The following is a 27,162-nucleotide window of genomic DNA, read 5'->3' on the forward strand; positions in this document are numbered from 1 at the left end:
AAGACAAAAAAAACACACAGCAGGTGAAGGAGCAGGGTCAAAACACATCAGACCTAACAAATGAAGAGAAAATAGGCAGTCTACCTGAAAAAGAATTCAGAATAATGATAGTAAAGATGATCCAAAATCTTGGAAAAAGAATAGACAAAATGCAAGAAACATTTAACAAGGACCTAGAAGAACTAAAGAGGAACCAAGCAACAATGAAAAACACAATAAATGAAATTAAAAATACTCTAGAAGGGATCAATAGCAGAATAACTGAGGCAGAAGAACGGATAAGTGACCTTGAAGATAAAATGGTGGAAATAACTACTGCAGAGCAGAATAAAGAAAAACGGATTAAAAGAACTGAGGACAGTCTCAGAGACCCCTTGGACAACATTAAACACACCAACATTCGAATTATAAGGGTCCCAGAAGAAGAAGAGAAAAAGAAAGGGACTGAGAAAATATTTGAAGAGATTATAGTTGAAAACTGCCCTAATATGGGAAAAGAAATAGTTAATCAAGTCCTGGAAGCACAGAGAGTTCCATATAGGATAAATCCAAGGAGAAACACACCAAGACACATATCAATCAAACTATCAAAAATTAAATACAAAGAAAACATATTAAAAGCAGCAAGGGAAAAACAACAAATAACACACAAGGGAATCCCCATAAGGTTAACAGCTGATCTTTCAGCAGAAACTCTGCAAGCCAGAAGGGAGTGGCAGGACATATTTAAAGTGATGAAGGAGAAAAACCTACAACCAAGATTACTCTACCCAGCAAGGATCTCATTCAGATTTGATGGAGAAATTAAAACCTTTACAGATAAGCAAAAGCTGAAAGAGTTCAGCACCACCAAACCAGCTTTACAACAAATGCTAAAGGAACTTCTCTAGGCAAGAAACACAAGAGAAGGAAAACACCTATAATAACAAACCCAAAACATTTAAGAAAATGGGAATAGGAACATACATATCGATAATTACCTTAAATGTAAATGGATTAAATGCTCCCACCAAAAGACACAGACTGGCTGAATGGATACAAAAACAAGACCCGTATATATGCTGTCTACAAGAAACACACTTCAGACCTAGGGACACATATAGGCTGAAAGTGAGGGGATGGAAAAAGATATTCCATGCAAATGGAAATTAAAAGAAAGCTGGAGTAGCAATTCTCATATCAAACAAAATAGACTTTAAAATAAAGACTATTACAAGAGACAAAGAAGGACACTATATAATGATCAAGGGATTGATTCAAGAAGAAGATATAACAATTGTAAATATTTATGCACCCAACATAGGAGCACCTCAATACATAAGGCAAATACTAACAGCCATAAAAAGGTAAATCGACAGTAACACAATCATAGTAGGGGACTTTAACACCCCACTTTCACCAATGGACAGATCATCCAAAATGAAAATAAATAAGGAAACACAAGCTTTAAATGATACATTAAACAAGATGGACTTAATTGATATTTATAGGACATTCCACCCAAAAACAACAGAATACACATTTTTCTCAAGTGCTCATGGAATATTCTCCAGGATAGATCATATCTTGGGTCACAAATCAAGCCTTGGTAAATTTAAGAAAATTGAAATTGTATCAAGTATCTTTTACGACCACAACGCTATGAGACTGGATATCAATTACAGGAAAAGATCTGTAAAAAATACAAACACATGGAGGCTACACAATACACTACTTAATAACGAAGTGATCACTGAAGAAATCAAAGGGGAAATCAAAAAATACCTAGAAACAAATGACAATGGAGACAGGACGACCCAAAACCCATGGGATGCAGCAAAAGCAGTTCTAAGAGGGAAGTTTATAGCAATACAAGCTTACCTCAAGAAACAGGAAACATCTCGAATAAACAACCTAACCTTACACCTAAAGCAATTAGAGAAAGAAGAACAAAAAAACCCCAAAGTTAGCAGAAGGAAAGAAATTATAAAGATCAGATCAGAAATATATGAAAAAGAAATGAACGAAACGATAGCAAAGATCAATAAAACTAAAAGCTGGTTCTTTGAGAAGATAAACAAAATTGATAAATCGTTAGCCAGACTCATCAGGAAAAAAAAGGGAGAAGACTCAATCAATAGAATTAGAAATGAAAAAGGAGAAGTAACAACTGACACTGCAGAAATACAAATGATCATGAGAGATTACTACAAGCAACTATATGCCAATAAAATGGACAACCTGGAAGAAATGGACAAATTCTTAGAAATGCACAACTTTCTGAGACTGAAGCACGAAGAAACAGAAAATATGAACAGACCACTCACAAGCACTGAAATGGAAACTGTGATTAAAACTCTTGCAACAAGGAAAAGCCGAGGACCAGATGGCTTCACAGGCGAATTCTATCAAACATGTAGAGAAGAGCTAACACCTATCCTTCTCAAACTCTTCCAAAATAGAGCAGAGGGAGGAACACTCCCAAACTCATTCTACAAGGCCACCATCACCCTGATACCAAAACTAGACAAAGATGTCACAAAGAAAGAAAACTACAGGCCAGTATCACTGATGAACACAGATGCAAAAATCCTCAACAAAATACTAGCAAACAGAATCCAACAGCACATTAAAAGGATCATACACCATGATCAAGTGGGGTTTACCCCAAGAATGCAAGGATTCTTCAATATACACAAATCAATAAATGTGATACACCATATTAACAAATTGAAGGAGAAAAACCATATGATCATCTCAGTAGATGCAGAGAAAGCTTTCGACAAAATTCAACACCCATTTATGGTAAAAACCCTCCAGAAAGTAGGCATAGAGGAAACTTTCCTCAACATAATAAAGGCCATATATGACAAACCCACAGCAACCATCATTCTCAATGGTGAAAAACTGAAACCATTTCCACTAAGATCAGGAACAAAACAAGGTTGCCCACTCTCACCACTATTATTCAACATAGTTTTCGAAGTGTTAGCCACAGCAATCAGAGAAGAAAAAGAAATAAAAGGAATCCAAATCGGAAAAGAAGAAGTAAAACTGTCACTGTTTGCAGATGACATGATACTATACATAGAGAATCCTAAAGATGCTACCAGAAAACTACTAGAGCTAATCAATGAATTTGGTAAAGTAGCAGGATACAAAATTAATGCACAGAAATCTCTTGCATTCCTATACACTAATGATGAAAAATCTGAAAGTGAAATTAAGAAAACACTCCCATTTACCATTGCAATGAAAAGAATAAAACATCTAGGAATACACCTACCTAAGGAGACAAAAGACCTGTATGCAGAAAATTATAAGACACTGATGAAAGAAATTAAAGATGATACAAATAGATGGAGAGATATACCATGTTCTTGGATTGGAAGAATCAACACTGTGAAAATGACTCTACTACCCAAAGCAATCTACAGATTCAAGGCAATCCCTATCAAACTACCACTGGCATTTTTCACAGAACTAGAACAAAAAATTTCACAATTTGTATGGAAACACAAAAGACCCCAAATAGCCAAAGCAATCTTGAGAACGAAAAATGGAGCTGGGGGAATCAGGCTCCCTGACTTCAGACTATACTACAAAGCTACAGTAATCAAGACAGTATGGTACTGGCACAAAAACAGAAACATAGATCAATGGAACAGGATAGAAAGCCCAGAGATAAACCCACACACATATGGTCACCTTATCTTTGATAAAGGAGGGAAGAGTTCCTTATCTTTGATAAAGGAGGCAAGCATATACAGTGGAGAAAAGACAGCCTCTTCAATAAGTGGTGCTGGGAAAACTGGACAGGTACATGTAAAAGTATGAAATTAGAACACTCCCTAACACCATACACAAAAATAAACTCAAAATGGATTAAAGACCTAAATGTAAGGCCAGACACTATCAAACTCTTAGAGGAAAACATAGGCAGAACACTCTATGACATACATCACAGCAAGATCCTTTTTGACCCACCTCCTAGAGTAATGGAAATAAAAACAAAAATAAACAAATGGGACCTAATGAAACTTAAAAGCTTTTGCACAGCAAAGGAAACCATAAACAAGACCAAAAGACAACCCTCAGAATTGGAGAAAATATTTGCAAATGAAGCAACTGACAAAGGGTTAATCTCCAAAATTTACAAGAAGCTCATGCAGCTCAATAACAAAAAAACAAACAACCCAATCCAAAAATGGGCAGAAGACCTAAATAGACATTTCTCCAAAGAAGATATACAGATTGCCAACAAACATACGAAAGAATGCTCAACATCATTAATCATTAGAGAAATGCAAATCAAAACTACAATGAGATATCATCTCACACCAGTCAGAATGGCCATCATCAAAAAATCTACAAACAATAAATGCTGGAGAGGGTGTGGAGAAAAGGGAACCCTCTTGCACTGTTGGTGGGAATGTAAATTGATATAGCCACTATGGAGAACAGTATGGAGGTTCCTTAAAAAACTAAAAATAGAACTACCATATGACCCAGCAATCCCACTACTGGGCCTATACCCTGAGAAAACCATAATTCAAAAAGAGTCATGTACCAAAATGTTCACTGCAGCTCTATTTACAATAGCCAGGACATGGAAGCAACCTAAATGTCCATCATTGGATTAATGGATAAAGAAGATGTGGCACATATATACAATGGAATATTACTCAGCCATAAAAAGAAACGAAATGGAGTTATTTGTAGTGAGGTGGATGGAGTTAGAGTCTGTCATACAGAGTGAAGTAAGTCAGAAAGAGAAAAACAAATACAGTATGCTAACACATATATATGGAATCTAAGGGGAAAGAAAAAAAGGTCATGAAGAACCTAGGGGCAAGATGGGAATAAAGACACAGACCTACTATAGAATGGACTTGAGGATATGGGAAGGGGGAAGGGTAAGATGTGACAAAGTGAGAGAGTGGCATGGACATATATACACTACCAAACGTAAAATAGATAGCTAGTGGGAAGCAACCGCATAGCACAGGGAGATCAGCTCTGTGCTTTGTGACCACCTAGAGGGGTGGGATAGGGAGGGTGGGAGGGAGGGAGATGCAAGAGGGAAGAGATATGGGAACATATGTATATGTATAACTGATTCACTTTGTTATACAGCAGAAACTAACACACCATTGTAAAGCAATTATACTCCAATAAAGATGTTAAAAAAATATATATATATAATAGGACAAAGTACCTGTAGTACACAACAGAAACTTGTTGAAGAAAGGGAATAATCATACTCCCTAATTTACAGATGAGAAAGTTTCTACAGAGGGAAAGGCTACAGCTTGCTGACTCATCACAGGGTAGCAAGTGGCCAAGTCAAGGCTAGACTCAAGTCTTGGAAATCCTACCCCTATGCTCTGCTGCCTCAAAGCAAATACTCAGTGAATGTTCAGGAGACACATGACAGATATTAAAAAATGGAACTCTGAAGTCAGATGGATCTGGGCTGGATCCTGGCTTATTCCTGACAGCGATGGCCCTGCCACCTTTGGTTAATTATCTCACCTTTCTAAGCCTCAGTTTGTTCATCTGTGAAATAAGGGGCAGGAATGGTACCTTCTTTGTAGAGTTGTTGGGATGACTAAGTGGAATAATAAGCCTGTGCTACACTTAGCATGGTGGTTGTCATACAGTAGTCCTTAAATGATGGCCGCCATCATCATCTTTATTGCCATTAATGACGATAACTAAGGGAGAGAAATAGTAAGGTCACTTGGGGAGGGAAATGAGTTTAATGTCTCTGTCAATTATTGTGGATAAATAAGAATATCTTTTCAGTACTTGAAAAAGTATGCCCCAAAAAGCTGTAGCAGAACTGTACAGAACAGAATTCACTTATAGAAGTGACACCAAGGCCCCAGATGCTTTGCCGAAGGAAGAAATTATGTGCTGCAGAAGCTTCAAACCAGATGGTTAGAAATGAGAGTTAGCACATGGGCATTACTTAATGACTAAATTTCTTTAACTAAAAATCTAATTTTATTATGGTATAAATCACATTTTCTTGAAGTAGGGAATTAATTTTCGATTTTTCATTTACTGTTCATAACCTTTCCACGAATTTGACAGCCAAATCATTTAAAATGTCATTTAACCAATACAACAGCTTTATTCCTCATTGTGCCCTTCCTGAATCCATTATCTTCTACTATAATGTAGAAGAACTTAAGTAAAAAATTACCATTCCATAAAGCTGTATTTTATTGTACAGTTGAACTGCATAATCTTTATTTTTGAATCAATATAATATGAGTGCTGAGTAATATTTTTCATAATCCAAAAATCTATTACGGATTCTCAGCTACCAAAAAATAGTTTGTGAGCTGCTGAAAGAGGACAAATGAAGATCCTCAGATTCCATGCCTGGATCCTTTTCATCCATCTTAGGTGGTGCTCAGGACATTAGGCTGTATGTGAGGCTCAGGAAAACGGTGGTGGAGCTTGGCCACAGATCAAATTCATCCCCCTTGGCCGTGTGTCCAGTCATCCTTGGTTAGAGAATAAGTCTCAGTGTGTCACTTGAAATGTTATGGGATTCAGTGGCTTCTGGGAGAATGTTGGTTCTGTGAGTTATCAAAGTGGGGATCAAAAGCACCCACTACTCAGAAGAGAAGGCCATGGAAACGCAAGTTGAATGGAGCTTGACGTGGCCAGGTCTTTGTAGACAAAGCAGAGGTGAGTCTGGTGCAGATGGGGCATGGCCTGCTGAGGTGGGCAGCTGCAGAACCTCTGCCCCTGCCAGTGTCCTGGTGGTGAGCCCATGCCCGGCAGCACCCCAGTCCAGCATGAGAGGGGCTGGGGAAGCCCCTGCTGCAGAGTTCCTCAGGCTCCCACTGCCTGAAGAAGCTATGAGAGGAAGCCCAAGTGCTCAATTTATAAACCACTTGGTACAGTTGGTATGGAAGCTTTGCTAACAGCACTCATCACTACTCAAATTCTGACAACTAAATTCTAAGGTTTTCATATCTGAGATGCTCTTAAAACTAATGCTTCTTTAACAACCTTTCTTACAATTTTTCATTTATTCATTTGAATTTTAAAAACTTGACTCTTAATGACTTTGATTTTTGCTAGCAGGACACCATTCTGCAATTAAAGCCTTCACTTGGATGAATAGAACACTGCTAAATAAAGCGATGCCTTATGTATTCCATCACTGTCTCCCATTTACTGAGCACACAGTAAGTGTTTGGTACACTTTATCTCATTTATATGGCTCAGGTAAAGGCAGAAGGAAAACCACTGCGTTGTTAGATGTGCCAGCACACCGCGTCAGGGCCTTCAAAGCCAGATGAAGAGAGGGTTAGGGGATTAACCCTAAACTCAAGAGCTAGCTTGAGAGCCAAGGTGAATAATCCAGCCAACAACAGGATTTCCTGGGGCGTCAGGGGGGGAGTCTGAACATCAGCTTTCCCTCCGGTCATGTGGAGCCCACGGCAAGCGCTTAAGGAAGATACTGATGAGGAGGTGCCCGCTCCTGAGGAATGCCACCTCACCTAGTCAAGGGGTCAGAGCCCATTCCCCACCTCCCTGAGAATAGCACCTCATGCCAGGAGTCCTCTGGGTAGAGCAGAGTGTGTCCTCTCAGGTAGACAGCCTTACAGGTGGGAGAAGCACAGCCAGCCGCCCTGCACCTCAGGATGCTTAGGGAACAGAGGTTGCTGGCACAGGCAGGGGTGTTCCCCTCTCAGCCCGCAAGCTGCCCGATGCAGTGAGGCCTCCCTGGCCTCTATCAGGAAAATGAGAACGGAAGTGGTGGGGAGCATGACCACACAGGCAATGAAAGGGACCTTCTCCAAGACTTCGGGGCTGAAACATGGACCATACAGTGAGCACGTTCTGTGTCCGTTCTATTTCCCGCCCAACGATAAATGGATCAGTGTAAGCAAACAGGTGTTTACACAGGACCCAAGCATTTAATGGAGGTTTATTAAGACAAATGGAAAAGATCATGTATGGATAATTTTGAAAAAATATCACAGAAATCTCTTTATGATTAAGGTGCAGTCATCTTTTTTTTTTTTTAAGTCATTAATATGAAATCACCAATAGCCTCCCTGTGGCACCTTTGTGGGGAACATCAATTTCATTATGTTCACAAGGGAAACTGAAACAAGGTCCTCATAGCCTCTAGGAGGCCTGAATAGCCTGATTTTATTAGTAAGTGCTCCACCAGCCGCAGCCCAGACACCTCCCACTCCAGGTTCCCCATCTGTGAATGGGCAGACCAGACAGCCTAGCCAGGATAAATCAAGTAATGACTCAGAAACATGGGCGGAATCCACAGGCAGTTCTGCTCAGCGCTTTCTGATGGGGAACACAGGGGGGCCACACTGGAGAAAAGCTGTGATACTCTAAAGAGAAAAGATATTGATGGTGATTACAAGAACACCAGAGTAAAAAGAAAGAATGAGGATATTTGCCAGGCCTTCAGAAATTAAGATGACTTGGAAGTTAATTTTCTTGTTTTTAAAAGTAAAGAATGAATAGAATATTATATGAGGATTATAGGGATCTTAAATTCTTGGTAATATTTAAAGCTATATATTAAAGGTTATTAATTTACAATTAAAAAGAAAAGTTGGCTTTGGATTTAAGGTTGTCTTTTGTAGAGAATCTACTGATATGACAGTACAAGTAAACATTAAATTACATTTGATGGCATAAATGTCAATGACTAATTGATCTCTCCACCTTGTTAAACATCATCACCTGCACACAGCCAGATGAAGAGACCAAGAAGGAGAGAGGGGCACTTTCCAGCTTCATCTCTCTGACAACCCAACAAATTAAAAACTAATTAAGTTTTTGATTTGGGGAAAGTAATGCACGTCTCTGCTTGAGAACAAGTAATCACTGCAGGCAGGACTATCCTAAGAGTTAGCAGCATGGGGCTCTAACTTGGCACCCCAGGGACCACCCCATTAACAGTTGTCCTCTCCGGGGACACCAGGCAGGCCCGACAAAGCCCAGCTCACCACACAGAGCTGATTACAATGGGCCACGGTCATGCAGGACTGTCATTACTAGGGCAGCGTCTGTCTCCCCCATGGCCCACACCTCACTCCTCTCTCACCCCAGTACAGGTCCTGGCCTACCATAGGCCCTAAACAGATTGACTGCAAGAATGAAGTCAGTTTATTTCATGATCTCCTGAGGAGAATACGGGGTGAGTGAGGGTCTCCTCCAGGCTTGTGGAACACACTGACTGTCACTGAAGTGTGACTTTCTATATTTTCCATTTTTAGCTAAGTTTCCACAGGATCAGGACACCCTAGGATGCCTTTCTCATTCTGCGAAGCTTCATGTCCACCCGTTGTCCCATCCTGTGCTCCAGCCGTCCACGGACGACAAGACAAATAAAACCATCTTGTCGGTGTTCGGGGCGGGGGGAGGACAGATGGCCTCTGGGAGGGAAAGGGACAGTAGTTTACATTTTAATTATTCATTATCCCCTCCAGGTACCATCCAATAGATAACGTAACTTAGCATCAACCTGTTTAATGTGATATTCAAACCTGCCACTTTTTTTCTTCTGCCAGCTGTAAGCCACAATGAGGTTTAGAATAACCTGTGTCTAGAAAATTAAAAGACAAAAGAGGAAAATAGGCTGCCCTCCAGCACTGTTCTCATGTCTGAGTCTGTTTTTCATTCTTGTTTTTATCTGTGACCCACCCCCACATGGAGTGGGGGTGGGTCACAGATACAGATCATCTGACTTAAAGATGCAAAAATTTATAGAGCCATGGTGGGGCTCCTTTTCCCCCCCAAACCACACAATATTTATTGAATAATAAATGTGTGGCAACAATCCAGCTGTATTCTTTTTTCCATTCATTCATTTTTCATTGGGCCACTTCCATCACATTAGCTGAGTGACCAGTAAGTTGTTTGTTGTCTATTTTCTAAAAGTCTCTTCCACCACTATCTGCGTCACTCACAGTCTTACAGTTTCAGAAGCTGAGTCTAGAGAGTAGCTACAGTTTGCCTGGCAGACTAAACTGAGATTGGTAATTGGCTGCCTGTCCACACCTTCTGCATTTGAGCCTGAGTCTCCAGCCCAGACACACCCCTTTATGGGCACAAGTAGGGAACAGAAAAAGGCTGGAGTGGGTGTGAAGGTGAGCACACTAAGGACAGGCACACTCACTTCCCCCAAAAGAAACAGCAAAAACCCCTTGGTCTAAGCGTCACAACCAGAATCTCTCAGCTTGCCCAGAAACAGGCCCCTCCCTGCTGGTGCTCCTGCTTGGCCAGTGGCCCCTCTGCCCCCCCTCAGCATCGCCTTCACTTCCTCATTCATCACTTCCTGCTTCTGTGGGCTCGCCTTTGCGGAAACATTTTTGTCAGGCCTTATCCTGCTATTCCCCTCCACCCTGGTTCTCCCTGAGACGCTCAGCCCCTCACCCAGGGCTCCCAACAGAGCTCCTGTAAGTCTCTTGATCGTTCATTTATTCTTACCTTCATCTATCCATGTATCTGTTCATTCAATAAATACTGACTGTCCTGGGGATACAGCAATGCCAAGACGGCCACAGCCCTTATCCCCATGAAGCTTATGCTCTCACGCAGAGAGACAGCAACAAACAAGCAAATGAAATGTATGGAACATGTCATAGTAAGAAGTGCCATGGTCAAAAACAAAGCAGGAAAAGGAGACAGAATGAGAGAGGGGAAAGGCTTTTCTACTTTAGATAAGGTGATCAGGGGGGCCCCTCCAGGGGCTGTTATTTGAGTACAGACCTGTCCCCTGCTCCCTGCTGTGCAGAGCAGGGCCTTCCCCTGCTCAGGACTGTTCAGTCATTCCTCTGAGCCACCACACAAGCCCCCGTCTCCACCACCATCTCCCTGTCCACAGCTGTGGCACCAGCAGTGAGAACTAGCAGTGGAAGCAGTTGTGGCCCCAGAAATGGCAGCGAGCATCACAATGGCCACTTCTGTTTGCTGAGCCCTCTCCACACCCACCCCCTTCCATCTTCATAACCTCTGGAGGAACCCCCAATGCCACCCCACGAGCCTCCACCACCATGCCTCCCACTCAGGACATGGTGATTTTTTATTGTTGTCTGAATTAATAACTGGCCTGTGTTCCCATGGGTATCGGTTTCTATACAAGGAGATAAATCCACAAACACACTTTGATTAGAAAGCACTTTCATTGTACCACTATAAACTTGTATTAAAAATGGAACCTAAAGTAGTTTAAATTAAATGAATTATATATAATTAAAAAGCCTTTAAGGCACAATAAGGCTCTTTTTCAATCTTCTTTTATAACAGAGTCAAAAAGGAAGAAAGGCACCCAATGGACAGCATAGCTGGATTGCTGTTCACTTGGTAGCTGGCCCTTCTGAGAGTCCCAGGTAAAACCGACAGATTTTTCCCTGCCCTTCCCCTGCTGCACTTAAGTAGGATGCTCCAGGAGCTACAGCCTGCTCAGCTAGGAGATGACATTCAGGGTGGTGCCTAGAAGGTGGTCCTGAGAATAGAATGAGGCCTGTGCAGAGAACACTGAGCCTCACTCCTCGGCTGGAGAGACACCTGCCCTCCACCTGCCGGTCAGGAGCCAGGCCAGCCTTAGTCACCCACACCTCCCAGAGGGCCTTGCACTTGGGGCAGAGGCACGTGGGGGCTTTGTCTCCAACACCCAGAATCATCTCTCCCCCTGAAGAGCATTTGCTGAGAAGGACAATGATGAGAGAAGTGGGCGTTCTATCTGCACTTCTTCCACAAGCTAACCCAGTGGTTCTTGAACAGGGATGTTTTCAACAATCCAGAGCTCAGGCCACACCCCAGACCAATTAAATCACAACCTCTAGGGCTGGGACACACGAATCGGCATTTTCATAAAGCTGGTTCCAATGTATGGACACGATTGGGAACCACTGGGCTAACCAAGTATCTTACAAACTCTCTCCCCCAGAATGGAGTTCTCACTCTGCTCGCCGTTGCTGCTCATCGCGGTGCCGGGCAGCCTCTGGTGGACCACCACAGCTTCCACGGGTGCCAGCCAGACTCTCCCAGGCACAGACACAGTAGCGCCGATTTCTCTTTCCCAGCAAGATTTATTAAAGCAGGTAGATGGCTGGGTAGGCCTGGGGTCTCTTTCCATGGGGAGCAATGCCACCCCAGCATCTAGGTCTCAGCAGATCTCAGCAGCCACTGGGTGCAGTTGGGAAGGGCAGGCTTAGCACCCAGAAGTGGGAGCCGCCCCAGTGATGGGGAGAAGAGGGTGACTGGCCTGGAGCACACAAGCTGGCTTTGGGTGGTCGTGAAAGTGCTCATCTGGGCCCCAGCACCTTGGGTCTCCGGCTCCACGGTGGTAGCGTCGAGCTAGTTTCCTCGGCCGTAAAGTGGGATACAGGGTAGTGCCTGTGAGGCTGCTGGGAGACCTGACAGAGGAAGGTTGCTTGGTGGCCGCTGTAGCTTACCAGCTCCCAGCCACAGCCAGCATCTGGGGGACCGTCGGGTGTCACGCTGCCCGCAGTCTGGAGTGTAGGGCCCACTACACTCCATCGGAGGCTGCCCGGCACCGTGATGAGCAGAACAAAAGAGGTGCTCATCAGTGTTTCGGGGCCTCTGGAGTGGGGAGGGGCCGACAGTTCTGCTGCCCCAGTGGGCAATGATGCGCAGAGACAGGGTGGGGGGATGGCGCCATCAGGTGGTACAGTGTCAATCGTGAACCATCAACACCTGCCCAGAGCTGTCCCCTCACCTGTCTTCTTAAACCCACCCCAGGCTGCCTTCCCTGACTTTCTCTGACCCTCTGGGGCTGCCCATTGGCTGACTGGCTCCAGTACACTTAAATGCCAGGATTCCTTCCCCTCGGTGTTCTGCAGTGGGCACTCTGTATGCCACTGCCCTTCCCTCCTCGTCCATGGGGCAGGGGCTGAAACTTCCTCGTGTGCTCGCCCACCTGGAGAAGGCAGGCATACTTCTGAAGGGGCCAGCGCCTGCTCCCACAGCTGGGCCAACCTTAGTGCCCTGTGTACCTGGGACTGCCCTACCACTCCCACCTCTGGGGAAGACAGGACCGCCCTCCATGACAGCCTCCCCCCAGCAGCAGGAACACAGGGAGCCTGCCTCTGGCGGTAACACAGCACTGACCCCTTTGCTCTCTTCCAGTGGCTGGTGGAAGAGTCAGCAAACACCAACAGTTTCCAGTTGGGATTCCTGACCCTCCAGAAACCTGTATCTGACAGTGGCCACCTTGGTCACCGATGCTGGGACTCTTGCCTCTTCCCTAAAGTCAATGTCCCAGAGTCCAGCTTCTGAAAGGGAGACAGTTCTCATCAACCTTTAGGCACTCCCCAAGGCCAATTCTTAGAAGCAGAAACAGAGCACCGCATACCGTCATGCTTAGCTCTCCATCCAGAGCCCAGACACCCACCTTTCCATGTGCACAGTCACAGCAGTGGGCCTGGCCAGGCCCTGCCCTACATGAGGGCAGATGCTCAGGGACCCACAGGGCACTGACTGCAAAGTCCCCACCAGACCTCCTTGAAGAACAGAAGAAAACAGCCTAAGAGATGTTCATTCTCGTGGATTCCACGGCTGCCCCGTGGGCCCTTTCCCACAGTGGGAGAAGACAAGAGAAATGTATGCATGTTGGGGAACCAGCGGGTGAATAGGGACAGGACATGCTCTGCCACTTCCCACGGGGAGGGTCAGGAGGCCCTCAAGCTTTGCTGCCCTCTGGGAGGTGGGGATACCTTATCTGATGTGACAGGGTCTGCTTTGGCCTTCAAAGCTCATCATCATCACATGTCCTTTTCTTGGTCTCAAAAACATGTAAAGGGGGAGGGCTGGGTAAAAGCACAGCTGGATCTTGTGAGGAGCATAGCAGGACAGTCAGAATGCCAGGTGCAAAGCCCAGCTCTACCACTTAACACACAGGAGACCTCAGACAACTCACCCATCATCTTGAAGCCTCCGTTTCCACATGTGTAATATAAGCAACTCAAGGGTACCTCACAGAATCTTTTTGAGAAGTCAATGAAGTAATGTACTTAAAGCTTTGACAAAATGATAGCTGTTTATTAATGTTATCAACATTAATAACTATGGAATTCAAAGGTGTCCCTATCAGGAATCTCCTCCTTATTCCTGTAGAAGAATGGTGAGAACTGTCATTCAGACTCCCAGCTCTGAGCTCCAGAGGCCACCCTGCCCTGACATGCCCACCCTGGAGGTGTCCCCAGTTTCCTAACACTCCTTAATTCTTAGTTACCCAGAAATACACATGATAGCAAAACCCAAGTTCCTAATGCAACAAGAGTCTGCCACCTGGCTGGGAACAAAGCTCAGCCCCAGCACTGGGAGAGCATCCATCGTGTCTCATCTTCCACGGTGACTGGCCTAATTATCCCACAGTAGCTCGACTGTGATGTTACTCACTGGATTCCACAGGGTGGTGGACCCTCTAAGAAGAGGCATCTGGTAAAGCCATGACTCCCCTCCCATGTAGCCCCATCTTTCTTCCCAAGAACAGTTCCAGCTAAACCTTAAAGCAGCTGCACTAAGGAGCTCCCTGCCCTACAAGATGTGTGAACTCTGGAGTCACAGGGCCACCTCCAAGCCCCAAAGCCTGCTGCCCTTTAGTCAATTTGATGGGGACAGGGCGTGAACACAGGCACCGGGAGCACAGGCACCAGGAGGGCTGAGAGGGTCAGCGTGAGGACTGGCGAGATGCGAGTCAGCCCGTGCCAGTCAGGCAGCCTTCACAGCCTGTCTACTGGGATAAACCAGGGAGGGTAAGTTGGGTTTCCAAGCTGCCCAGCCGCAGACAGGCCAGGTTGGTGTGGTGAGGGTAACAGTGAGACAGGTAGAGGAAGCTGCGCACACGAAGCAGAAGGGCAAAGATTTAAGACCACGTAGGCAGGCCCTCCTACCCCCAATTCCAGCTCTGAAGATGGGAAAGCTCAACTTGATGAAACGCCCGCACTCCTGAAAACGCAGCACACGTTACTCTGAGCCCTGAGAGGTTGGAGGTTGGCTCCTTAGCCTCGCGAGCCCCGTCCACCCACAGTGACCTGCTCTCTTGCCTCTTCACTGGAGCCTCCCAGGCTGCCACCTGCAGCCTCTGCTCAGAGCCCCTGAATGGGACTTCACCTCTGGGGACCTGTCCCCTGGCCACAGATGACAGGACCAGGGCAGACGCTTGGCCAAGTCGAGCCAACCAGGTTCTCAGAGACTAGACCTCGACTGGGTATTCCAGGGCCCTGGAGCCTGAGGTTCGTATGGTGGCCGGGCCATGTTACAATGTAAAGGCTATGACACGGGATTTGCAGGTTTGCAGAAAGGCCGGTCTCCAGAGAGAACAGGCAAAGGAGAGAGAGGCGGAGGTTGGAGATGGTGCAGCTGGGAAGGCGGGTGAGGGGGGACAGGTTTCCTGACAACTCTACACCCTGCACCCCCCAGGCAGCCTGCTGGGCTCCAGAAGGTCTCTGGGGCCTCAACATAACCCTTCTTTGTACACAAACACATTGGAAGGTGACTCTGCTTGTGGTCACCAAGGGTCCCTCCTGCGTCACTTTGCCAGCAGGCCTGGGTATCCGCACCCATCAGTCCCTCTTCTTCTCCCTTCCCACCAGACACAGTCCTGTTCCAGCCCACACCTACACTTGGAGGGCGCCTCCTCCTTAAATACTTAAATGTTCTCCCCACCCGCATCTCTGCCAGCCTCTCCAAGGCCCTCCACCTTCAAGAGGCCCTTCCCAAGCCCGCCTCCCACCCAGTGCCTCTCTGCTCTCAACTCTCCCATCACCCACGATTGGGCCCCCACTGCTAACGTTCTGTACCACATTAACTGCTCACCGTGTGCACGTGTATAGGTGATTTCTTAGAGCTGTTTGTGATTATTCCCTTTCCTTTCTCATAATCTCGCGGTGAGACATCAGCCCACCACACACAGGAATTTCCTATAGAATGCAGCTCAGGACCATCCTCTCTTGCAACATAAGAACAATCATTTTGAATGAGACAAGGTTTAAAGTTTATTATACATTTTCATCTAGAATGTATAATGAATCAGATAATTTTGTCCTAGTCAGCATGGCCACAGAAGTGTTTTCCTCCTATAAATTACCAAACTAATTGGTACAACAATCGGTACAAGGAGGGACACCTAGCTCAAGATGGGACTCAAAAGCAAGAGCTAAGACTTCCAGGTATGATGGTTTGGGCACTGGGGTGGTAATGTCACATGCTATCACACCCCCAGAGAGATGAGACACAGCAACAATGAGCAGCCATCCCCTCCCCACGGCCAGACAAAGTCCTCTGAGCCAACAAGAAGGACAGGGCCATATCGGGTAGAACCACCTTAGGAGAGGGCCCAGAGGGGTGCAGACCCCGCTCTGGTGGACAAGTTCGAGAAGGGCTGGGGGGCCCTGGACACCACCAGCTACTACAGTCACCACTGTGTCCAGCCTGTGGGGGTGACACCCTGAGATGCCAGCTTCTTCCAGCCCCCAAGCTCCAGAGCAGCTGAGTCATGGGCCGTGGATGAACCTGTGATACTAGATTTGCCATTAGTCACAACCCCTCTGGAGAGGAGAAAGTCTGGACTGTGAGAACAAGCATCCTGCTCTGGGACCAGGGGTGGACCAGTGAAACCAGGGAAGGCGGGAGTTACTTCCTCCATTATTACTCAAGAAAGATACCTAATTTCCTTTAGGCTAAAGTTGACATAGGGTTAAATTCCTTCTGCTAACTCATATTCTGCTCAGCAATAGCCAAGGGCTCCATCACCCTCCCAGTTCCCCACCCCACTCTCACGCCCCACTGGTCCTCAAGCCCCAAGAAGAGAATCACCAATCCCATTTCTCTTCATCCAGTTGGCCCTAGAACCGGGCCAAGCACACAGAGGGGTGCCCAGTGGATACCTACTGATAACTAAGACTTAAGACCACCCGATATCCCAGTTGGCCTAGATATCCCAGGGTCGAGAGACCCACACAAGGTAGGTGCACAGCATCCTGAGAAGGTCAAGTGGGAAGTTCTGCTTTGGGACACAAACACATACACAAACTCAGCTACACTGCCAGGGGATGAACACCCAGGCACGAGGCAGAGAAGCCCATTCTTCACAGCCAAATGCTAAAGTGAAAACAACAGCATAGGTAACAACCAAACAGAAGAGAGTGGGGGAGGAAGAGGAGGCCCATTGGGGCACATTTTAGAAGCACTCCAATTAGAGCATCGCCTGGCAGGCCTCTCCCATTTGACATCTCCTAGTGTCTCCACGTGAAAGTCTAACTCCCTGGAATGAATGCACAAAATGTGACATCAGCAAAACCACAGAAACCTGAGGCCCTTGCTTATAGAGGAGGTTTTCCAGCATGTTTTAAATGCAAGGTTAGAAAGGCAAATAAATGGGAAGAGTTCTGTTTTCTTTATTTAGAGAGCAAGCTTTAAATGATAGAACAGCTTAAGCAAGCTTTTACTCCAACTGACCTAAGACTTAGCGTCAAGAAAAGCCATCAGGAGTCTAACAGCTGTTTAACAAAATCCCCAAAGACAACTTCCGTTCTCACTGCCCTCAGTCCTCCCTTTGTAGGGACAGATGGCAGCCACCCTCCCTGGAGCCACAGACTATTTCTGCTGACCCTGAAAATTTGAAGCATGAACAGAACATCCTGCATGTGAGTTTACATTGCACTCTAAGGTTTCCAGTTTGGGTGAGGGTCTGGTGTGCTTGCCTGGTGTGTTGGCCTCTTCGTAGAAGGGACCGTCAGGGTCAGGCAGGCCCTCAGACCACTCGAAGAAGGAGGCAGCAAATGAGTCAGGGATTCCACCCCCGTCCCCCATACACAACCCATAGGACGCTCTTAAGCTTCTACTGATTCAGTAAGGATGATGGAAAGATTTGAAACTGTGACGGGATTCTGCTACAAGTGGAAACCAAAGAACAGCCTGGTCTCTCCTGGGATTTCTTCTGTAAGGAGTTTTAGAAACTCAAGTCACCTTGTCTAAATCCCTATATGATGCCAAAACAATAATAAAAGATCGCTGCCTCATTCACTTACTTGACAAGTATCTGAACATCCTGCTGTGTACCAAGCTCCCCTGGACACTGGGGACCCAGGGGGCCCAGACCTCAGGATATTGACCATTCCACCAGAAAGAGAACCCTCCCACCCCAAAAGCTACCTTGCTAAACACTGAGTGACAAGCACTGCAGCTGGACGTGACACGCCAGCCCTCGGCGCAAGAGAAGTGCACGGTCTTCTTGATTGGTACTTAGTGGGGTTCTGAGATCACAGACACAAACCACAGCTCTGACTGCCATGTTCTGAGCAGGTGTCCGTGACGGGTATTACATGCACCATCTTAGTCCTCATGACAACTCGGAAACCGGGGCTTTTATCACCTGCATTTTACTCAATGCTAACCTGAAGGTCAGAGAGTAAGGAACTTCTCTCAGCCACACAGCTGGAAGGGGAGAAGCAGACCTGAACCACTGGGCCCTCCAACCTGAGGGGCCCCTGAGTCAAAGGCAGGACCGGAGATCCCTTAGGAAGCAGTGCAGACAGGCAGAGCAGCAAGTGAGTGATTTGGCCCCAGCTGGAAAAAGCAGCTATGGGGTTTTAAAGCAACAACAAACATTGTGGAGGAGAAAGAGGAAACGTAGAACATGCAGGGTTCAGTTAGGACACAGCAGGGACAGCTGTCTGCCTCAGGCTGTCTATGCCAGGAGCTTGCCCACCACCAGCCGACAAGCCACCAAGAGCACAGAGAACGCTCAGCCTGAGCAGGGAGAGATGTGCGGTCAGAAAAGCAGGCTACGCTCCACACGCTGGGGCCGAAACCTGGGTGGTGACGTTGGCACCTGCCACCTCCCTCATAGCTGGTTAGGTGGTCAGCAAACGTGGTTCTTTAATCCACTTCCTACTATGTTAAGGGCTCGCTGGTCACCAGTGGTATTCTCTGGAAAGGACTTTTCTGAGAAATACAGGGACGACTTCTCAACTCTTCAAAAAATATACACATACACTTTCTACCCCAAAACAGACCCTCAGTGATTAAAGTATTTTAACAAAAGTAACAGTGGCAGCTCTCCTTTCCAACTAAGCCCTCAGAAGGGTTTCAGTTCGATCTTAAGACCCTCTTGGAACACTGGGGAGGGGGGAAAAGCAGGGCTCAGCCTCCAGGTGAAGCATCAAGCAATCACTCAGGTGTCTTTCTAGAAGCTCCTGCAACTGGAAGGAAGCCAAGCGTGGTTCCCTACAGGCCAACCCCAGCCTCTCATCAGCACCAGCTTCTCCACTCCTACCCTGCACAGAGTCAGGCTGAAATGCACCCTTTGGCCAAGGGAAGACCCAGGTCCCACAGGTCACTCACCCTCCATTCCTCACTCCAGCCAAGAGCAAGCGCTGAGGTTTCTTATTCCTGACTAGGAGTAAAACGAGAATGCCTTTTACTAGGAGGAAGAAGTTGTCCACCAAACAGCAGTGGTGTGTCAGTTTTCATGAGCAGATTAAAGAGATGGCAAGAAATTTTCAAAACTATGAACAAGAAATCCTGCACCCCGGTCTCCCTTTAAACCCAGCCACACCTGTCACCTCCACATAGACTTGTGCGGGATGGACGATGGAAACCTATCTGCAGGAGGACCCTCCTGCCACCTACACAGAGGGCCCAGGGGCCTCTTTCTGGGATGAGCATTCATCCTACCTATCTTGGAGCTAGGTCTTTCCAGCCGTGGAATTAGGACAGGCACTGCAGAGAACAACACTGGCCCTAGGTCTGGGACGTGGTGTCTCCACAGGGCTTAGATTCCAGCTCGCCAGGAAATTCAAGGCCAGGCCACCAAATGCTTCAGTGTGTCTCAGTTCCCTATGATCTAAATCAATGTTCCTGGGATTCACAATTACATTGTGAATGTAATTGTTGTGACTGGTCCTCAGACACAACACACCTGCACAGGCAATATAGAACGTGCCTGTGGAAGGCTTTTGTGGGATGGACTGCACGTTGTTCTGCAAGTCTGGCCTTTATTCTTTTTTATAAATAAGAAAGTATAAATAATGAAATAAGTAAAGAGGTGATAGGGATTCCAGGAGGTAGCTGAGTTTCTTCTTTAAAAAGTTTTCATTTTTCTGCTCTTGAAGTCAAACAGTCTAGGAACCCCTTCTCTGAGCACGGTTCCCAGCACACAGCAGATATTTAGCCGTTGTTAGACACTGAATAAGACAATCAATTCCAGTTCCTTTCCGGCTCAGTACACTAAGGACTTCTCTCCCTGACACCAGCAGGTGGCTGGTGGTCGTGGCATCAGCACTTAACCCAGGGGGCCTTCTTTGAACCCGGGTCTGTATGAAGGTCGGGGGAGTGTTTCCGGTCAAACAGAGCCCATATGGTTCCACCCCACATGGTCTCCATGAACTCCTCACCTGCTATCCCTTCCCAGAGGAGTGCACCCAAGGAGACTTCAGGCAAGGCAAGGCGGGCCACGCCTTCAGGCCTCACACCTGTTGCCTGGCCATGGGATTAAGAAGGAGAGGTAGGATTACAACTGAAAGGACACTGAGCTTTCTGCTCACGTTGTAAAGGGGCCCAGTCTGCAGCGATAGAACTTAGATGTGAAAACAACACAAAAGAGACCTCAGTCGGCATCCTGACCACCCCCTCACTCTACACATGAGGAAACTGAAGCCCAGAGAAGAGAAGGCAACAGCTCAAGTCCACGGAACCAGCTGTGCCAGGCTAGACCTGGAACGCAATGCCCAAATGGGGTCCTGTGTTCTCACCCTGAGACGTGCAGCCTCGTGGCAGACTGTGCTTCTGAGCTAGAAGGCTGCTATGGTGCTTAAGGGGCTCTGCTTGGTTCTGCCTCAGTGGGTCATTTCTCAAATCTTGGGAGCGGGTCAAAGGGCTGACGGGCTTTACCATGGACCGCAGAGAGAAGGCCAAGCCGTAAGACACAGGTGGACCGCCGGCCTCTGGCACATACCCTGTGTCATCCCCAGCTCGACAGCCAGAGCCAGCCACTTCTACTCACTGACCCAACGATCACACTTCACAGCCCTCTCCCTCCACCCTCCCACTCCCACCCCCCACTTCCGTCCATCCTCACTACGCTCAGACTCTTCCCCTGGGGACTATTTTCTCCAAAACCTAATTGTATGCCACCATCCCTTGCAGAAGCAGCAGCACCAGGCAAACCACTAGCTGCCCAACCCCTCCCCACCCCCTTCCCTACGGAATTCCATTCCTCTCCACCCTGCAGGGGTCCATTCAGGGCTGGATTCTGTGTCACCGCTCCCTACCAAGCCCAGAAGGGCTGTCAGGGAGACATGTTAAAATTAAGCTGAAGCGAAATTAATTTTATTTTCTGAATTTCACTATAGTCCCTGAAATACCTGAGCGAAGCATGGGGCTAGGTCCCCAGGGTAAGCTGGAGGCCCCACTCCCACGAAGGAGTAAGTGAGGATACCCAGGTTTTACTTTTTGAAAGAAAGAAACCCCAAGGTATTAGAACCAGCGACCCGTGAGGAAAGAGGTTGGGTGTCTCTACATCCATGCCTTCCTGCCTCAGGGAATGCCTAAGGCCAAGATGCAAGTGTGTGGCCACAACAAGGGAGGCCCAATGGACGGAGGGCTTCTCTAAGCCCTGAGGGGCTCAGCTCGGCTGCTTCCTCCACCCAACAGCATGCACCTGGCCCCGCTGCAGTTTTCTCAGGTATGGGACCCCCCTCTCATCCTACGCCCTCCGTCTCCGGAGCCAGTACCCTCCCCTTCCCAGGGGGCTCAGAGCAGAAGCCACAGCGGTGGAGACAGAAGGACAATGGCCCTGGATTGCAGGACAGGGAAGTGGAGGCCACGCACAGGGGGCCTGCTAGAGTCTGACACCAACACGGCATTCATTTCTCTCTGAATGGGAAACAAGAGAGACAACCCACAAGGGACAAGTCACAGAGAACAAATCAAGCAGATGACTGGGGCCTGACAGAGCTGACGCTGCCAAGTGCCCCGACAACGGAAATCAGAGCCCCATTGACAACACAAGGCCTGATGTCCTGCTTACAATCGTGGGAAGTTTCCTAGAGAGGCAGAGATTATTTAGCAGCAGAGACATACAGAAAATAGATGAGTAAAGGCTAAATTAAGAGGAAGAATAATGGTTTTCTGTGAACTCATAAATGTTTATTTTCCTGGGTCACAGAACTTTTCAGAGCCAATTAAAACTCTGTCAACTATGATCTCAAAATACTAAAGGGGCATACAATGCTCTAACTGGTACAGAGTAGAAGGCTTGCTGGGAGCGGCGAGAGAGGAGAAATATCCAACACAAAGAACAAAGACGGTGGCTTCCCCTGTCCATGGATAAAAATGAAAACAAGACCCCCGAACACAGCACCAACCCGGCAGTTGTGGTCCCCAAGGCAGCCTGGCTGGGTGCTGGAGACAGAAACTGGGCAGGACACCAGGATGTCTGGCACAGAGGCGGTGATGGTGAGAGCGTTGGAGTGTGGGCCGACCCTCTGGATTTAAATCACCTGTAGGTAAGCCAGGGCAGAACTCTGGGTTCAGAGATCTAAGTTTTCTTATCTGCCCGCTTGCTTGAAAGTAGGTGAAAATGACTCTCAAACCAGGCTGTTTCAATTCACCTCTCCCCTCACCTACCTGCCCCTGCCTCCCCTCCCCCGAAGCCAATTTCATGGCAAGCTATTTCCCAGTATGACTGCAGCCTTTGTGTTTCTCTCCTTTTTCTGACTGCAGTCAGTGTCATCATGTTAGCAAGAAGCTAAAAAAGGCCAGGGTTCATCACCAACTGGATTCTCCTTCTTGGATGTGTGCATAGGGGGTGGTGGTAGGGGACACCTCTAGGGTTTTTCTGCCCACTGTCCTCCAAGACTGGAAGTATCAGGGCCTGTTCACAAGCACACTGAAGCTCAAGAGACACTGGACAGGAGTAGGTACAGCCCACACTAACTCTGAAGGTGGAAATCAGCTCATCCTCCCTTGGGGCTTGGAGGATCTGCCACCACCCTTCACCTTGGAAATTATGGATTTACTCACATCTGCAGGTGGGAGATTGTGCTCTCCCAATTTTACCTAAGAAACTAACATCCATACCTTCTGACACACAGTAATAGACAGCCATGGCCGGGAGTTGGAGGAGCAGAGAAGAGGCCTCGCCCTGCCAGAACCAGCCCCGCAACAGAAGTCCTGGATTCATATAAGGGGTGCCATCTGCATCCCAGTGCGCCACGCCCAGTGAAAGGCCCCACTCGCGCCTCCTGCTGTGACACTTCACCCAGAGTCTCGTCTTCTTTGAAAGCTGCAGTTGGTACCAGGGAGTGTTTAGGAAGGGTGATTCTGCAGGAAACAGACATAAAAGCTGCATGCAGGCCTGTACTGCAGATGAGGCTTGGAAAACGCTGAGTATCCAGCCTGGACCCTGTCTGTTCACAGGGAGGAGGGAGTTGGTTTTCTCCACTCCCACAGAGTGAGGGCCGGAGTGATCAACTCTTCTTCCCCGGCAATCAATCAAAAGGAAGTCAGGGGCATGGGGTGGGAGCTGTGGGGGGAGAACATCACTAGAAAGGGCAGGGGAGCATTGTCTTAACTGCAATCAAATGTGCAAGAACAAGGATACTTATCAAGGAAGAAAAATATTTTTTAAATTAATGCTCAGTCTTAGCAGCCTGAGTCCTCCTGAATGCCCAACCAATGCAGAAAGAAGCCAGAGCATTTAAGTTCTCTGCAATTTGAAGGTGTCCTCACAGGGACGGGAGTGCAGTCAGCGTCAGGGGCCAACACTTGCAGAAGGGGAACGGGCTGGTCAACCAGGGCAGGATCCTGCTCTCTTAGTTAGGGAGGACAGAAAGCATCCTGACTACCGATACCACTCCTACTACATATTTTTTTTTCCTCAAAGACTCTTATGAGACTTCACACACACTGAAAACAAATGATGTCTGACATCAAAGCATATCTCGGGTCTATAAGCACCAAGGCATACAAAGCTAACAATTTTAAATGGAACCAATATTAATATTCACAGATATTTAGTGCATGACTAGAAACCATGGGTAAGATCAATTTAGGAAAAGTTCAGTAAGATCAAGAAGGATGCATAAGACTGTGTAACGGCCACCATCCAATCCCAGAGCCCAGCGGGTGATGGCAACACAGTATCCAGGTCTCAAAGGGGAGGGGACCTGCCCACAAATGTCTGCCCCTCAAGAGGGACGTCCCTAGGGACTGTTATCACATCCCTTCTCACTTTCCTGGTCTCCCCAGTATAAAATTCTACCAATATTTATTTTACTACTGTATCTGTCTTGGCCAGAGTATTGGGGAAAGGGGGAAAATAAAATATAACTCTATTTCAGAATTTCAGTAAGTTGTATCTCTCAGAATTGTTTCCTCTGAATTCAGAATTGCATTAGTATTCTAGATCATGTCCTGCCACTCAGCTCTTTATTAAAGAGGCACTCCACCCAGCTACATTTCTTTTTATCTACGTTTGTAAATGGGTAAACTCCTTGAAACTATTTCAACTGCAGTCTTTGTACATAAAACAATAATTTAACAAAATTCACAATTGTTATAATTGCTTTAAAAATGTGCAAGCACACACACATTGGTCATTTAATCCTTATTTACCCTTAGGACACTCAAGTAATTGGTATAATAACTTGAAAGGCAAATCAAATCTTATTAATGCTTTCCAAGTACTTAAAAAAACTTAAGTCAATGAATGTTTTGGAAAGTACTACGATCAGGAAGAAAACACACACTGAAACATTTTACCATTTAGTTCCTGGAAAGGTTTTTTTTCATTTATTTATTGAGTCTCAGGAAACTGTTGGTTTTGATTCTTTTAGAAAATAAGACTGTCTGAGGAAACTGCTAGAGGAGTTTAACATGGTTTAGGCAGTGAGTTCTGGATATATTAAGAGCTACAATTCAAAGAAGAAACTACCCAGAACCTGTAACACACAGGACTATCTTGGATGTTGACAAGGTACAAGCTTGGCTTGGCCCACAAACTGCTGACAGATTTGCTGGGGGCACCATTCACGTCCACACCAGAAATGAGCCTGCTGTGCAGGGAGGTATAAAAAACTCATTTAAATACATGATAGTCTAATGTGAAATTTGAAAGCACCAAGGTGACTTCATGACTAGTACCAAATGTTGAATAAATATCAATTGACTCAAAAACTCAATGAGCCTCTATTTTCCTCTTAAAATTATTAGATGCTGTAAGGAAGAAAAAGATAAATAAGATGGCTTCATCCATATGCTAAAGTACAAATACAAGAGCTACGAAAAAGATAGGAAAGACTAAGACTAGGAGTTCAGAGAAAGAGATCAAATGTAACCAAGAGTGGTCAAAGAAGACTCTAGAGAAAAGGTAAGAACCAGAGCTGGGCCTTGGAAGAGGGGCTGATTCAGACTTGCAAAAAGAGGGGACGGCACTGGGGCAGGAGGACCCTAGTGAATGAGGGCACGGAGGGGCCGTGCATCAAGTGTCATCAAGGTCAGCAAACTAACCAGTTACGCTACGTGTCCTGCCCACTCTCTCTAAACATTCACAGGGGCTGTCCTATGTCCTGGGCCCATTCACATTGTCACCATCTCATTTAACAGTTGACAGAAGCAGACTCAATGAGCAGAAGTTACAACACTTCACAAAAACTCAGTCTACGGCAAAGAGTACTGGATGGGTAGGGCGGTTGTTCCGGCCTTTGGGAGTCCACAGAGGCATTACTTCCTTTTCCTAAAGCAGTGAAATTCCCGAACCTGGGAGACAATGGCATCTCCGGGGCTCTATCCTAATGGGGTGAAGGGGGGAACACAACAACACCCCCGAACAAAAAAACGCCTCACTTCTTCAGGATGAGCATCATGTACTCTTTCTTGTTGATACACAAAGAATTAGGGTGGTAACAACTAAAATAAAGAGACCCTAGGTTGATATCAACTTACCTTCAATTTACCGCCAGCTAAATCCCACCGTAATAGGCTTGACTCTTTTAACTGAAATAAGTGATTTAAAACAGTGAGCCAATGAGCCCCAAAAGTAAGAAGACTAAATACACATAGCTGTGTGTTTGCCTGTTTGCTTTGCCGTTAAATATTCAACAATATATTTATAGGATTTAAGTGATCATTTTCCCTCTGTATGGATATGAGTATAACGATTAAACGATTCCCATTGGGAAATGCTGGGCTCGCTAGCAAGTCAGCCTTCAGACTCTTTCACAAGAACCTTAAGTTGTGTCCTTCATGGATTTAGATGGGAGAGAGAGTGTTTCTGTCTAATCATCTGCTCACCACAAAGGGAAGCCACACTAACTTCAGCAGGAAAAGAGTGCGCATTAAATTACCTCTGTAGCTCCCTGCAGATTAAGGCTTGTAGCTTTGGGATTGCATTACAATTAAGTAATAATGAAAGAGAAATCGTGTCTTTTGATCAAATAACGCATTAATCCTACCATATAGTGTGTATCGTTATTCACTCTCTGGGTAACGTTGACTTTTGGGGGTGATTTTTCTTCCTCATTCCACAGGACGGGAAGCACGCACAGAGAAAAGGTGAAGGGGAGGCATCATGGAAGACAGCGGCAGTTAAGATGCCCTGGTAAGCTCTCAGGTAAGAATTAGTATTCATCACGTCATCAAGAAAATCCTAGGTGATTTTATTGAAAGGGTGTAGTCATTTCTCAAGGTTCAGCATGTCAAAACATTTTCTGCAGAAAATCTACATCCCTCATGAGACCCAAATTCATGAGGCCTACTACCTGAGCAGGGCTGGCTGCAGTTTATGACTCCTCTTCACTACTTCACACCAGAGTTCACTAAGCAATTAGCAGGATAGCAAGACTCTCCCGGGAGGTATTTGAGAACAAGATTTTCAAGCACTTTAGAAGCATTTATATATACCTAACATGCCATTAATCATTCTTATCTGTTCATTAAGGCCATCTCCCTTAGGACCTCTACCCTCCAGTTCTTACTCAGCCTGGTTCTTCTTATCTATATAGCTGAAAAGAAGTCTATTTCCTTTATAACATATTTTTTAATTAAAAGACTTCACTAATTCACATGGGTGTGCTCCACCAATGAGTCAGCACTTTCAGAGTGCTATTAAATACACACAAAGGCCGTTCTCTGGTGGGTCTGTGTGGATGA

General features: G+C 46.2%; 1 protein-coding gene across 4 annotated transcripts in view; it reads right to left on the reverse strand.

Annotated features, from left to right (window-relative positions):
* FSTL4 (follistatin like 4) overlaps positions 1-27,162 on the reverse strand; it is a 427,364-nt gene that overhangs the window by 392,003 nt on the left and 8,199 nt on the right. The window lies entirely within an intron of this gene.

This window comes from Balaenoptera ricei, chromosome 3, assembly GCF_028023285.1.
Source record: "Balaenoptera ricei isolate mBalRic1 chromosome 3, mBalRic1.hap2, whole genome shotgun sequence".
NCBI lineage: Eukaryota > Metazoa > Chordata > Mammalia > Artiodactyla > Balaenopteridae > Balaenoptera > Balaenoptera ricei.